This window comes from Bos mutus, chromosome 27, assembly GCF_027580195.1.
Source record: "Bos mutus isolate GX-2022 chromosome 27, NWIPB_WYAK_1.1, whole genome shotgun sequence".
NCBI classification, from domain to species: Eukaryota; Metazoa; Chordata; class Mammalia; order Artiodactyla; family Bovidae; genus Bos; species Bos mutus.
Window position 1 is genome coordinate 9617025 of NC_091643.1, and position 12266 is coordinate 9629290.

The following is a 12266-nucleotide window of genomic DNA, read 5'->3' on the forward strand; positions in this document are numbered from 1 at the left end:
GTGTTTTAATAAACCAACCCACGGTCTTCCTTTTAATTGCCGAAAATGAATCGTGAACCCCCTCCAAAGCCTTTCAGGCCACTAATGCACTGAAATTGTTAAATCGAAATGGACTCCTTTTGCCAGGGCACTGCCCACAGAATGGAGTGCGGTACATTTCATACCTCGATGCCTTTAAATGGTATGAAGCTGATATTTAATACAAATACGAGCACCAGGGGAATCTGCATACTTAATCTGTGTTCTCCAACTCTCAGAATTAAGCAGTTGTGATCTAGGGGACACAAATGGATCATCCTTCTCTCAAAGAGAATATTTTATGACCAGGCAGTTTTAAAGGCACTGACATAAACAACTGTTTGCAGCTTCTTCTCTCTCCCCCTCTCATCTTCAAAAGGCAAAAAGTACGTGTAAGGACTTGCTGTTTTAGACAGCGTTTTAGAAAATCACTCAAAGTGCTTTCTTTTCCTTTGAGGATGACTGAACCTTTGATAAGTGCTCGAGAGAGTTCTTATAACTTACTTTATTTCTCTTATTTTCTAAAGGAGGGAAAGGGGGATAGTGCGAAGGCAAAGAGCTGAAGCCTGCTTTCTCTTGGAAGTGGAAACCTTATGGCTTAAATCATAAAAGTATTATTTATGGTTTTCCCTCCATGACAGAACATGCCAGATTTTCTGGGACAGGGTCAATTTCAAATGAACAGCTAAGTTTAATTTTGCCCTGGTGCTTTGTGAGAATTTCATCCAGACAAAGGAAGGAAATAGGCAACAGACACTTTGCTACACTCCTTGTCCTAGTTTTTGATTCGTAGTAGACGGTCACTCCCCTCTTAGGCATGTGGATATTTGGAAAGCCAGTATGGAAATGACTTAATTTTTTGAGGTCTGTGCCTCACAAATAAAATGTGCATCCCTCATCTTCTTATTTCCTTCCAGTGCTCGAGGGAGAAAGAAGACATGGAGTGAAGAGCTGCTTTATTTTCCAGAGAGAACAGGGGCCCCGAGAGCTTGGAGGGATGGCTGTAGCTGTCAGTGCATTTAGTTCTGAATTTTTACCTCCTGGAATCCAGGGTCCCTCCCCTACCCCGCCAGCTGGATGAGTGATCACGGCGAAATAAAGATTCCAGGAGGCTCAGAGGCACACTCAACGTTTTGAGCTGAGTTTTATTAGTCAGCGCACTTATTGAATGCTAGGTGCTGTCAGTGGAGTTATAAAGATATGCATGATTCTGGCTCTGCCCCTACAAAGCTTGTGATGGGCATAGTCCCCTGGAGCAGAACCTCACTGAACGAGGCAGGAGGAGCAATCTATTTGCCTCCAAGGATGCAGATGGTGATAACAATTACAGTTGTTTGAGGCCACGGGAGGATGAACTGGAACCGTAGCCTGGACTCAAAGATGGGTGGATTCCAACAGGAGAAGAGGGAAGGATTAGTTCTAACTGATCTGAAATTGGACATCCCGAGAGCTTCCTTTAAAAGACCCTTTTCAAATTCTTTTTCTTACTCTTAAAAAATTCAGCTATCAAATGATGCCCACTATCCAATAATGTCCTTTCCATATAGTGAAAAATAAAGGGAAAATTAAGGGAACATAAAAGGGCAAGACTCATGCTTCATAATTCTTTGTTGAGCAAGGGAAAACATTTGGGTTTTTCTCACCCTTGGATGAGCTGATGATGTGAGTCTAAGCAATTCACTGAAGCCACTTGGGAACAACCAAAAGCCAGGGTCCGAGCAGAACTACTAGCTTGGCAAATGCCTGTCTCTCTGGACCTCCCTGCGAGGCCAGTGAGGAATTTCAGACTTTCACTGACTTTAAAATCTGCTCTTCTGAGACTGAAGAAGGTGTAAAGAGAAGCTGTCTTCTCAGGTGGGGGCTGAGGTGGACCACGAGGGAAAGAATGGATGGACGAATCCGCTGAAGGTGCACAATCTGTCCCTCTAAATAATTTAAAATGACCTTCACATGCCCTCCAGAGTGGCCCCGGGAAATACATCACTAGATTCCTTCAGCCTTTTACCTAGCTCTGCTTCCCAGAGCCTGTGTTACACAGGCAGAAACCCCACCGTCATATTTCTCTCTGCCCTCAGGAACATTCACCAGTTGGGGGGGAAAAATAAGGCCAGAAAATTGTTGCTATGGGCTCTGTGTTGTGGAAGTTAAAATGAGGGTGCAAGAATCTGATTGCTTGATAGCTGCCCCCCGCCCCCCCCATCTCTCTCTCTCACCCCCACCCCTTCTCGGCTCTCCCGAACCCCCACTTTTTCTACCCTTCCTCCCTCCCCCGGACTCGCAGGATTGCACACCAGTACCCCCTGCCCCCCAAGCACACCGGGCCGGAGGAGAGCCTTACAGGTTGTCAATGAAACCTGGAATTATTTCCTTTGATGGCTTAGATAATAGTAGGAGCCAGAGCAATGAGTGAGGTCGTCTGAAACCAATGCAGTCCTGCCCGGGCCCCGGGAGCCAATCGCAGGAGCAGAGGGCGGGGCGTCGGCGCCCGCAGATAATTGCTAAGTGCCTCGCTAGCACAGTTGGTTCGCGCTGCCGAAAGGTCTGGTCGCCGAGGCAGGAACGCGCAATCCTCAGCGTGCACCATCCCCATAGCATCCCTCCAGGCTCCGCAGGCAGCGAGCCTCTGGGCACCGGGCCCCTCTGCTCCGCGGAAAAGGTACTCCCGCTGCGTCTCCCCGGGTGTGTGTGTGGGGGGGGGCGCTGCGCCTGGTCCCCCATCCTCAGGGGCTGGCAGTTGAGCCTCTGTCGAGGGGGCGCAGGAAGAAAAGTTTAGGGGAGGAAACGTGACCAAGGAGGGAAATCCCCGTCTTCTGTTGGGAGGAAAACAAGCTGATGATTTGGGAAACTTCTGCGCTGTCTACAACTGGGGTTTGTTTACAACTCTTTCAATCAGTGGCGCTCAGGTCTGTGGAAATAGGTCTAGTCCTGGGCTGGAGTGCTGTGCCTGGGGTCGGGGTGTAGATTCGGGTTTGCTGGGTGAGGAGGGTTGGACCCTGGATGTGTTGGTTCCCCGCCACGCTGACCCCGCAGCTGGGAGGCCGGTTCTGGGACTGGCGATGGGGTGGTTGTGTTTTCCATCATAGGGTCTGCCCCCTTGACATTACGTGGACCTGCTGTGCCCCAGCTCTTGTGACCTTCGACTTGAGTCCTTCGTCAAACTTCTGTCTCCTTCCGTCCCCGCCCCCTCCCTTGCCCACTTTGTCTCAGCTCATTTAATCCACTCATGGGAGATGTGTGGCATCCTGGGGTGTGGGTGACCGTCCTGTGTGACCTGATGGGCGTCTGTCTGCAACACAAAACTTGGGGAGAAATCAACAAAGCAGTTCTCTGGGGTGTGTGTGTTGGGGGGTGGGGGAAGACATCACTAAATTGATTAGCTCCCGAAAACTCTGGAAGACTGTCCAGGTTTGGTGTCTATGGAAATAAAGGGGCTGGAAGGAAATTTCGTCCCTTGTGAAGGTTACACCTCACCAGGGATGGGCTGTCCATTAAGCAGGCCGGGGGCTCTGGATGGGGAGGGGGGGTGGGGGCTGGTGGGAGAAGCTGGCTCTGGTTGGGTGCGCAGGTGCTGCTGTGATTGAGGGGTGACTGGAGCCATCATCCCTGCTGTCTGTGATGACTGCTCTTCAAGGGAAAAGCTGGCCACCGCTGGAGGGCGGTCCAGCCTCGAGGCACCCTTGTTCGCTTGTGAACGGTGGACCCACAACGGTGCGGCTTGATCTGAGTCCCACTCGTAGTCCTGGGGAGAAACCCTGCTCCCCAGATTCTACCCACCAGGAGGTGTTAGGTCTGAGGGCCTGCTAGGAAGCAGCGTCCCTGTGGGAGAAGCGATGTGCTTGGTTTCAAACTTCCTTCCTGCTTTGGTGCAGGCAGCTCCTATTTGCATATTCCACAACATTGGCCAGGTGTGTCCTCCGACCTGCCGGGCCCTCAGAAGCTGCCGGCTTGGGACTGATCTTCCATCTCCCTGAGTCTCTCTGACCTCCAACCTAGACCCCCTAGTTGGGAGGTTCGAGTCTGGTCCTGGCCGCATGGGGATGTTCAGGCAGGGCTCCTCGAGGATACCCGGTCCCCAGGACAGCCTTCCCGCCGAGATGTGAATGTGTCCATTCTCTGGCTCCACTAATCACGTTCACTCTTTAATTCTTGTCTCCTTTAACCTCCGCAAGGGCTTCTCGCCCACCTTCTTTCCACAGCTATTTCGGGTGGGAGATGTTATTGCTGAAGCTTTACTCACAACGCTTAAAAAAAAAAAAGCTGGTTGACTTTTTTTTTCTTGGTCAGGATACAGTCAGCCTTCTCCTCTGCACATGTTGCCTGGCAGTAAACAAAACAAGCTTGCAACCCCGCAAAGGAGAACGCCTTTGTGTTTGGGAGCCTGGAGAGGATGCTGAACTTTTATTGGCTGTTGAGGCATCCTTGGCCTGAGACCTTCTCCTCTGTGGTCTGTCTGGGGCAGAGAGAGCCCACAGAGGCGACATCTAGCAGGTGGGGGATTTTGAAAGGGGAGGGGGTGGCTTTGGTTTTCAGGAAGGCAGTAATAACAACGGAACATGGCCTTGGAGTTGCAGGAGTGTTTAGAACCGGGGACAGGGAGTGAGATTGCGGGTCCCCTCTGCCGATGCTGATCTGCTAGATCTCTGTCGTGATAGAGGACAGTCAAAGTAAGGCTTTGAAACCCGGCTTGGAGTGGTGACTCATGCAGAGCTAGAAGGCAGGATGGGGGAGGGAGCACGGTGAGCCGCACTGTACAAGTGGGACACGCTGGGAACACTGGCTTTCCCGCTCCCCCTCCTCTCCTCCTCCTTCGTCTTTCTTGTAGTTCCCTATTTGGAACAAAGATCATTAAAATAACAACTTAAGGCTAAAAAGAGCATAATGGGAGCTAAAGAATAATTGACGGCACGCAAAACACCACCACTGCAACTTCACCTTGGATGGCGCCCCGTGAAACCCAGGATCCAGCCGCTCTGCCGTGCCATGCCATCCAGTTCGGAGAATCGCCGGCTGCTGTTGGGCTGGCTGGTTCCTTGTGAAGCCAGGCGCCTGTCTGTGTCTGAAGGGACTGATTAGTGTTCAGGAAATTAAATTTGTCACTTGTCATTTCATCAGACGTGGTAGCTTGGTCCCGGACCCTGGAGAAGCACCATCCACAGGGCCCTGCCCAACTGGCCAGCCAGGATGACTCCTCCTTTAACCACCGTGACGTGAAAGGGTCGCCTCTGTCTGCTTTCACAAGCCAGACAAAGTCCCTTCCTTACTTTTCGGCTCCTTTTCCCTGTTCTTCATTTCCTCATCAACACATCAGTAAATAATCTCTTTGCCAACCTGCTTTGATCTTGTCATTTTGTGCCAATTGTGCTCTTAAAGAACACTGTCCCCTGAAATAGGATAGAAAACATGAAAATTTTGATCAGAGACGAACCTTCGAGTCTTCTCTCTTAAAATTTAATATTGCGATGTCAGGGGGTGGGGGCTTATTGTGTTAGGTGTATTTGTAAACACAGTGGAAATGTCTTCTTTTCTTCCTCCGGTAGATGTGTGAACTCCCGGTAATCCTGGGGAGCGTGGGGGTGTGATTCTGGAGGTGGGAAAGAGTCTGGAGCAGCCTCTGAGGGTGGACAGGCTGGAGTCTGATGCTTCTGCTTATTCAAGATACGGTGAAGGCTGTTTTGAAATCTAGGCTCTGAGATGCATTCACTCTACTCTGTGCTTTGCCCTCTACATTCTCCACTTGGAAACATTTTGTAGCCAGATTATTAGTAAATGGTTCACCTGCTTCCCCTTTCCATACTCTCAGTGGCCCCCGCCCACCTCCCACCTTGGGAGGGACTTCACAGGGCAGCAAGTGGATACCTGAATCATCTTACTTCATCCTGATGTGTGCCTGTCTTTTCTTCCTTCCCTTCTGGTTCTTCCTTGCTGTCACTTAAGGGCACCTTAGAGATTGAGATTTAATATTAGACACCATCCTTATCGCACGTCTGAGACCTGAGACCGTGTGCCGGAGGGAGTCAGGAATTCTGGAATGCACCTGGGGTCTGGCCCCAGGGGGAGCTCTGTGTTCAGGTCTGGACCTCACCCGGGCACCGAGGGTGGTGCAGAAGCCCTGCATGAGGGCAGGGGCACACATCTTCTGGATGCACACTGACGCCCGCTTGATGCAGCCCCCCGCCTTTGCAATGCTGAGCCCCAGCCCCTCTTAACCTCTCATACGCGCTCAAGTCTGACCTTGGAAAACCTGCCTGCGGTGGCGTTTGTTTGTTAATCTTCTATTCTTTGTTTTGTTCTCTTCTCACCCCTAAATGTCTCTATCAAGAGCCTGGATGGAATTGACTTATTCCTACTAAAGTGTGAACCGTTAACAGTGTTGCACACACACTTGCAGGGATGTTTGAGTTCTCCATGGGATTCAAAGTGGAGTTTCTTTGTTAAGGGAGGTGAGTTTGGATCGGGAATGTCTGCGTAGCTGTGGCGCTTTGCTTGCCCGTTAAGGCTCTGTTCGTTCTGCTCTTACCCACGTTGAGGTCGCGCTGCGGTCCCCTAGAGCATTGTGCGGGCAGGGTTTGAGGGTCTAGCAGGTGAGGCTTGATCCCTCAGATCTGACCTTGAGTACTGAATCTATTTGCCTTTTCTGACTTTCACATAAAGCCTGGGACTTGGGCTGTGTTCTCAGCCACCCCTTTTCTGCTCCGACCTTCTCTCAGGGTTTTGCCGCCCGTGTCCAATGTCCGTCCAGGGATGTAGCGGTTCTCAGAGGACTTGGGTTTACCGAGCTGCTCCGCCGCGAGCCGCCGCGCTCGGCGATGTGTCCTGAGCTGGAGTCCCGCCGTGAAGGCAGGTTGGAACAGTGGATGTTGTACCAGAAGGAAAACAGGCTGAGGGGTGATGTAATAACCGAGTTGGGTTTAGGAGGGGATGTTATATGGAGGATGGCGACCAGCTGTTCTCCATCTCCAGTAAGGACTGAACGAGAGAAAATAGACAGAAATTGCAGCAGATGGACTTAGATTAGGTATGAGAAGAATTTTCCATCAGCCAGAGTTGTTAAAAAGGGAAGGTTTGGAGCCTCTGTGATGATCTTTAGGAAACGGATGAGCGGGGAATTCAGCTGGGGGAGCAGGTGGGGGGCTCTCAGGGCGTGGGGACAGGCTGGGGCCGTCTAGTATAGGGGTCCTGGCCCGTTCCTGATAAGGGTCCTGTTTTTTTTTTAAATTTCACCGAGACCTCACCTGTGCTCTGGGGCATCAAAGGGATGGAGAATCAGAGTCCCAGGAATGTAGGCAGGACACCCCACTGCTGTCCTGCTGCTGCAAAGGGGGAAGACTCGATTAGGCTTGAGGACCTCATCTCAAGTCCAGCTTTTCGTTTCCAGATGTGTTGCCCGAGGTCTGGAGAGGTGGCCCAAGGCCTGGAGAGGTGACCTGACTGGGAGACCCGGGACCAGAATCAAGGTCCTCCATCCCAAGCCTGTAGCTCAATTTTTTTTTTCTTGCTTCCCAATTGAAGGGGCTGCTTCCTTTTCCTGGGCTGCTGTCTTCTATCCAAATGGCAGAGGCAGGGAGCCCTGCAGTTAGCATTGGTCATGGATTGCCCATCACGGATGCCTTGGAACTGACTCTAGCTTCCCTGGTTTACATGACTGATGCTGTGGTCTCCATCATTGGAAGAGAAGGGGCGTCTGCGAGGCCAGGGTTGGCAGGATGTGAGCCAGACCCGGGGGATAAAAAGGGGGATTGGGTAGAGCTGTGGAGACCAGGAAGAGAGAGAGGAAGGAAAATAAAGGATGATTTAGTCTGCTGGTTACCAAGGCAAGAGTCTTGAGATGTCTAGCTCTAACTCCTCATTGGATAAAGGAAATAAAACAGATCCACAGCATACGTGGGCTCTGGACAAGACATTTCACCAGTTACCTTCACCTGGCAAAACGGAATTTTGAATTTCATGCATCTCATTTCTAAGAGAAGCTTCTACAACAAGGGGCTGAAATTCTACCTTCCTTCTGGCCAGATCTGATTCATTTCTGGGCAGATCCACCTCCTGGGTGCTTGGAGGCCCAGGGCAGGGTGTGCACTTTGGCAGAGGCTGCTGTGTCAGGGTCTAGAAGCTGGCACCCCGGGGGCCCGGGGATGGGAGCGGATGTGGAGGGATGCTCTCGCGGCCTGGGGACCAACACAGAGGCTGGGCCTCTGGAGAAACAGGCAGAGGCCGTGGACAGCTTCGCCCTGTGGTGCTTTGAGCCACGTGGGCAGTAAGATAAATTGGCAAAATGAACATCACCAAATAAATACATAATTAGGGGAAAAACTGGGAAAAAGGGAGAAAACACAGAGGCTGGTGCTGGGCTAGCTAGGGGTGAGTGCCTGGTGGGGAAGGTGGACAGCCATAGGTCAAGACCCAGAAGTAGAAAGTAGCGGGGCACTGGTGCCCCGGGGGTCACACTGGGTGTGACTTCGTCTGAGCACACGAAGGATTCTTTGGGGGTGTTGGAGGAGGGGATACGGGTGCTCCCAGGTAGTGGGGGGCCAGGGGGCCACCCTCGGGTACGAAAGGGTTTTAGGCAGGACAAGGCAGTCACAATTGCCTTTAGGGAAAATGAGATGGGAGTGGAGAGTGGAGGGAGGTGAGGTTGGGGAGGGGTGAGCATAAGATGTGGAAGCCAGTTCCGAAGCCATTTGTTGCTGTCTAGTGGAGAAAGGATGAGGGTCTGGAGGAAGAAGTCTAAGAAGACAAGGGATGGCCTCACAGGGTGACTTTCTGGCTTCATGAGTTCCACGAGGTCAGGCATAAATGAAGAGGAGTTATTCATCCCCGGAGAAGAGGCAAAGGTAGGTGAGAGGCAGGGTGCCCCTCACTGAAGGCAGGATGAGAGCAAATGGGCTTAAACAACAGGAAAAGAATGTAAGCTAGACGTTATCATTAATGCCTTAATGGAGGGGATTGCTCAACACAGGGGCAGAGTCATCAAAGGAGGCTGTGGGCTAATTCTGTTCTTTGTATAGTATTAGCAAATCATCCTGTCCTCTGTTGCAAGAGTGGGCAGAGGATGTGAAGAGATCATTCATACACAAAGAAGCAGAAATGTCCAGAAAACGATACAAAAACATTCGACCTCCCTCATCATTAAAATATGAAATTAAAAACGAGATATTATTACCCAACTAGCAGATGAGCAAAAATGAAAACGGATATCAGTGCCATTAAGAGTGTTGGCAAATGGACCTTTTCAGACATAGCTGGTGGGAAGATAATTTGCAAACACAAGAGACATGTCTGAAAAATATGCCCTTTGAACCAGTTAGCAATTCCTCTTCCGGAATTTCTCCTAAGAAAATCATCCGAGCTGTGCAGAATAGATCTAATCAAGGAGATTCCTTTCAGTGTTGTTCATTACAACAAAACATCGTGGGGGAGGGGGGGTTGGTTAAACCTAATATGGTGCATCCATTGAGGAAGCAATTAAAATGACATTGAATAATATACAAGGATACGGGAAAGTGCTAACCATATATATTAAGTAAATAAAGGTTTAAAAGCAAACAGAGTATAAATGCATTTTGGTAAAAAAAAAAAGTGTACAGTCATGAAAAAATAGAATGGATGCAAATATATGGAGGGGTTAACAGTGGTTCTCTTTGGGTTTTAGGAAACACCTAATTTTTAAACTTTGTTCAACTTGTCTTTATTTCCCAAATTTCCTACAGGAAATGTGCTATTTTGCAAATCAAAAAAACTCGAAGTCAGTTCCTCAAACCACGAAGGTTTAAGCAGTGACCGTACATGTAGCAGTGGATCAGCTCCCATGTTCTCACTGAAAAGCATCTCACGAGTAGGAATAGTGATGTCAGATCCGTGTGCCCAGCTCAGATCAGTGTGCCCAGACCAAACAGCCTGTGGTCCTGCACGCCCGTCGGGGCTGAGCATCAAGGGGGCAGGGTCTCTGGGCAGGGCGCGGGGACCCAGGGCTGTGGCGTGTTGCTGCTTCCTCCCTGCCTCACCCCCAGCTCCCGTCTGCAGGGGTCAGACCAGTCCTAGCCTTTCAGGAGGCCTGGTAACAGGCATCATGCACCTCTGTGGATGTTGCAGGTTGAGATGCTGAGGCTCAGAGAGACCAAGACTTGCCAGACTCACCAAGCTAGAGCGTGGGAGAGCCGGGTCATGGGAAATGCGGATGTCAGAGCCTGTCCAGCCGGGCCATTGAGCCGGGCTCTGGGTGCCGTGGAGTCAGTTGGCACCTCTCCACCAGGAAGGGTGGAGCCGTCCTTCCCTCCTTCTGGGAACCTGTGCCTTTTGCCTGATTCCCTTATTGATTAAGACCAAGTGCACGCCCTGACAGCTCTCATCCTCAGAGCAGGGACTCTGGGTGCCCAAGGCTCTCCAGAGGCCACCTCCGGCTTCTGCCTCCTGGAGTCCGGTTTGTCGCTGCTTTTCTGAGATGTCTTCACCTGCCGCTGTGCTTTCCTTTGTTGCTTCCGCTCCGGGCAGGCTGGGCGCCCAGCTCCCAGTGCAGCTCACAGCTGGACGGCTGTGTGATGTGTGCCCAGCCATGCGGGGGGCTCTGGGGTGACTTGGCTCAGTGGGGGTGCCAGCTGTGATGCTCACCTCATTGGGGCTTCCTTGGGCTTAATTGGAAAAGTGGCTAGGCTGCTGGAGAGTCGGCAGGGTGAGGAGGGGTGTGGGCCTGCGGCTGATTTGCCGCTCTATTTATTTCAATAGAAACGTGTGTGTGTGTGTGTGTGTGTGTGTGTGTGTGGTGTTCTGTGTTCACAAGCCTTGGAGGTGGATGGGGAAGCAATTGATAGCTGGAGAGTCAAAGCCACGCTCCCCAGGTTGTATGGCAGCAGACGGAAGGGCCAGCATGGAAAGAGCCTGCAAATATATATACCACCTTGACCTGGAAGCCAGCAGGGCTTCTTGCTGGCCTGAGTGTCCTGGGCCACAGACGGGTGGGCAGAGCATCCTGTGTCCTGGAGGACCCTGGAGGGGTTAACAGTGGCATAGGTGAGATGACTTCAGGTCCATGGTGGGTTCACATGAGACCTAACTCAAGGCCGGGGTGTAGGTGCCAAGAGAGTGGGTGTCAGTGGGGGTGTGAGAGGTCACAGGGGGCTCAGGAGACGGAGCCCTGAGTCCTAAGCACGGAAGTGTGAGGACGACTTGGACGGAAGGAGGGACATCCTCATGTGAGCAGTGGTCTCGAGCCCAGAGCCAGCGTGGGTGTTGAGGCTGCTGAGAAACCTGGGGTTCCAGGCTGTGCTGGGTTCTCAGAAAACCCTTCTATTTTCACCAGCTGGGGCCAAGGTGCTGTTCCAGGAGGGTGGGGAGGCAAGGGTGGAGGGTTGGGGGTTCTCACGGGGATTCACTGTCTCGCCGTCTCTTGCTTTTGTTTCCGTTGATGTGAAACTGTCCTGTGGGATTTCTGGGAGGAGAGGGAAAGGGGTTAGGATGGTCCCATCCTGCCCACTCTCCCCAACTGCCGGACCTCAGGGTTTTCAGAATATGTGAAGAGGAGGGAAAGGTTATGAGACAAAAAGACAAAGGGGAAAAAACAAAAAACAAAAAAACGGGAGCACATGAGGGAATAGGTTGGAACTCAAGAAGGATGCTTGGAGATGAGGGAGTGACTTTCAGCTCACCCCAAACTTTAAGCATGACCTCTCTTTACAGAGTGGACCTTTAAATGTGATGTGATGAAGATGAGAAAATTCAAGGAGTCTGAGACCACCCTTTACAGTTGTCCCTCAGTATCCACAGGGGTTGGGTTTCAGGATCCTCGGGATACCAAACTTCATGGATGCCCAAGTCCCTTGCAATCTTCCCTCCCCGGCCTCCGTATCCAGGGATGAACCTGCGGATACAGAAGGCTGACTGTATTTTCAATTGTTAAAACATTTACGCACCACCCTCCTTTTGCAGAGAGGACACTGAGAACTGGCCTGGTTAAGGCTCAGCAGGTAACACGGCTGGATTCCAAGCCTGGTGCATTGTCTGCCGTGACTCCCCATCCGGCTCACCCCTCTTGGGTCTGGGTAACCTGGATGCCTGCAGGGCAGACCGAGGAGGCCCTGTTGGGATCTGGCACCATCTGCCTCCAGAGCAGCCTCCTGGCTTCCGGGGGGTCTTCAGAGGGATTTGGGGGAGCAGCTTGCGGGCAGTCGCCTTGTCCTCGGGGACTGGCTTGCTTCAGAACGTTCCCTGGGACAGGTCAGTGGGGGGATGCCACTGGCTCATGCTCGGAGAACTCAGTG

The 12266-nt window shown here is 51.5% G+C and overlaps 1 protein-coding gene across 1 annotated transcript in view; it reads left to right on the top strand.

The window, feature by feature from the left end:
• Positions 1–2541: 2541 nt before the first annotated feature.
• The window catches only part of ZMAT4 (zinc finger matrin-type 4), a 386494-nt gene continuing 376769 nt past the window's right edge, over positions 2542–12266 (top strand). The window contains exon 1 of the mRNA XM_005899833.2: positions 2542–2674. The gene's annotated coding sequence lies outside the window, so the exon portion shown is untranslated. The remainder of the gene's footprint in view (positions 2675–12266) is intronic.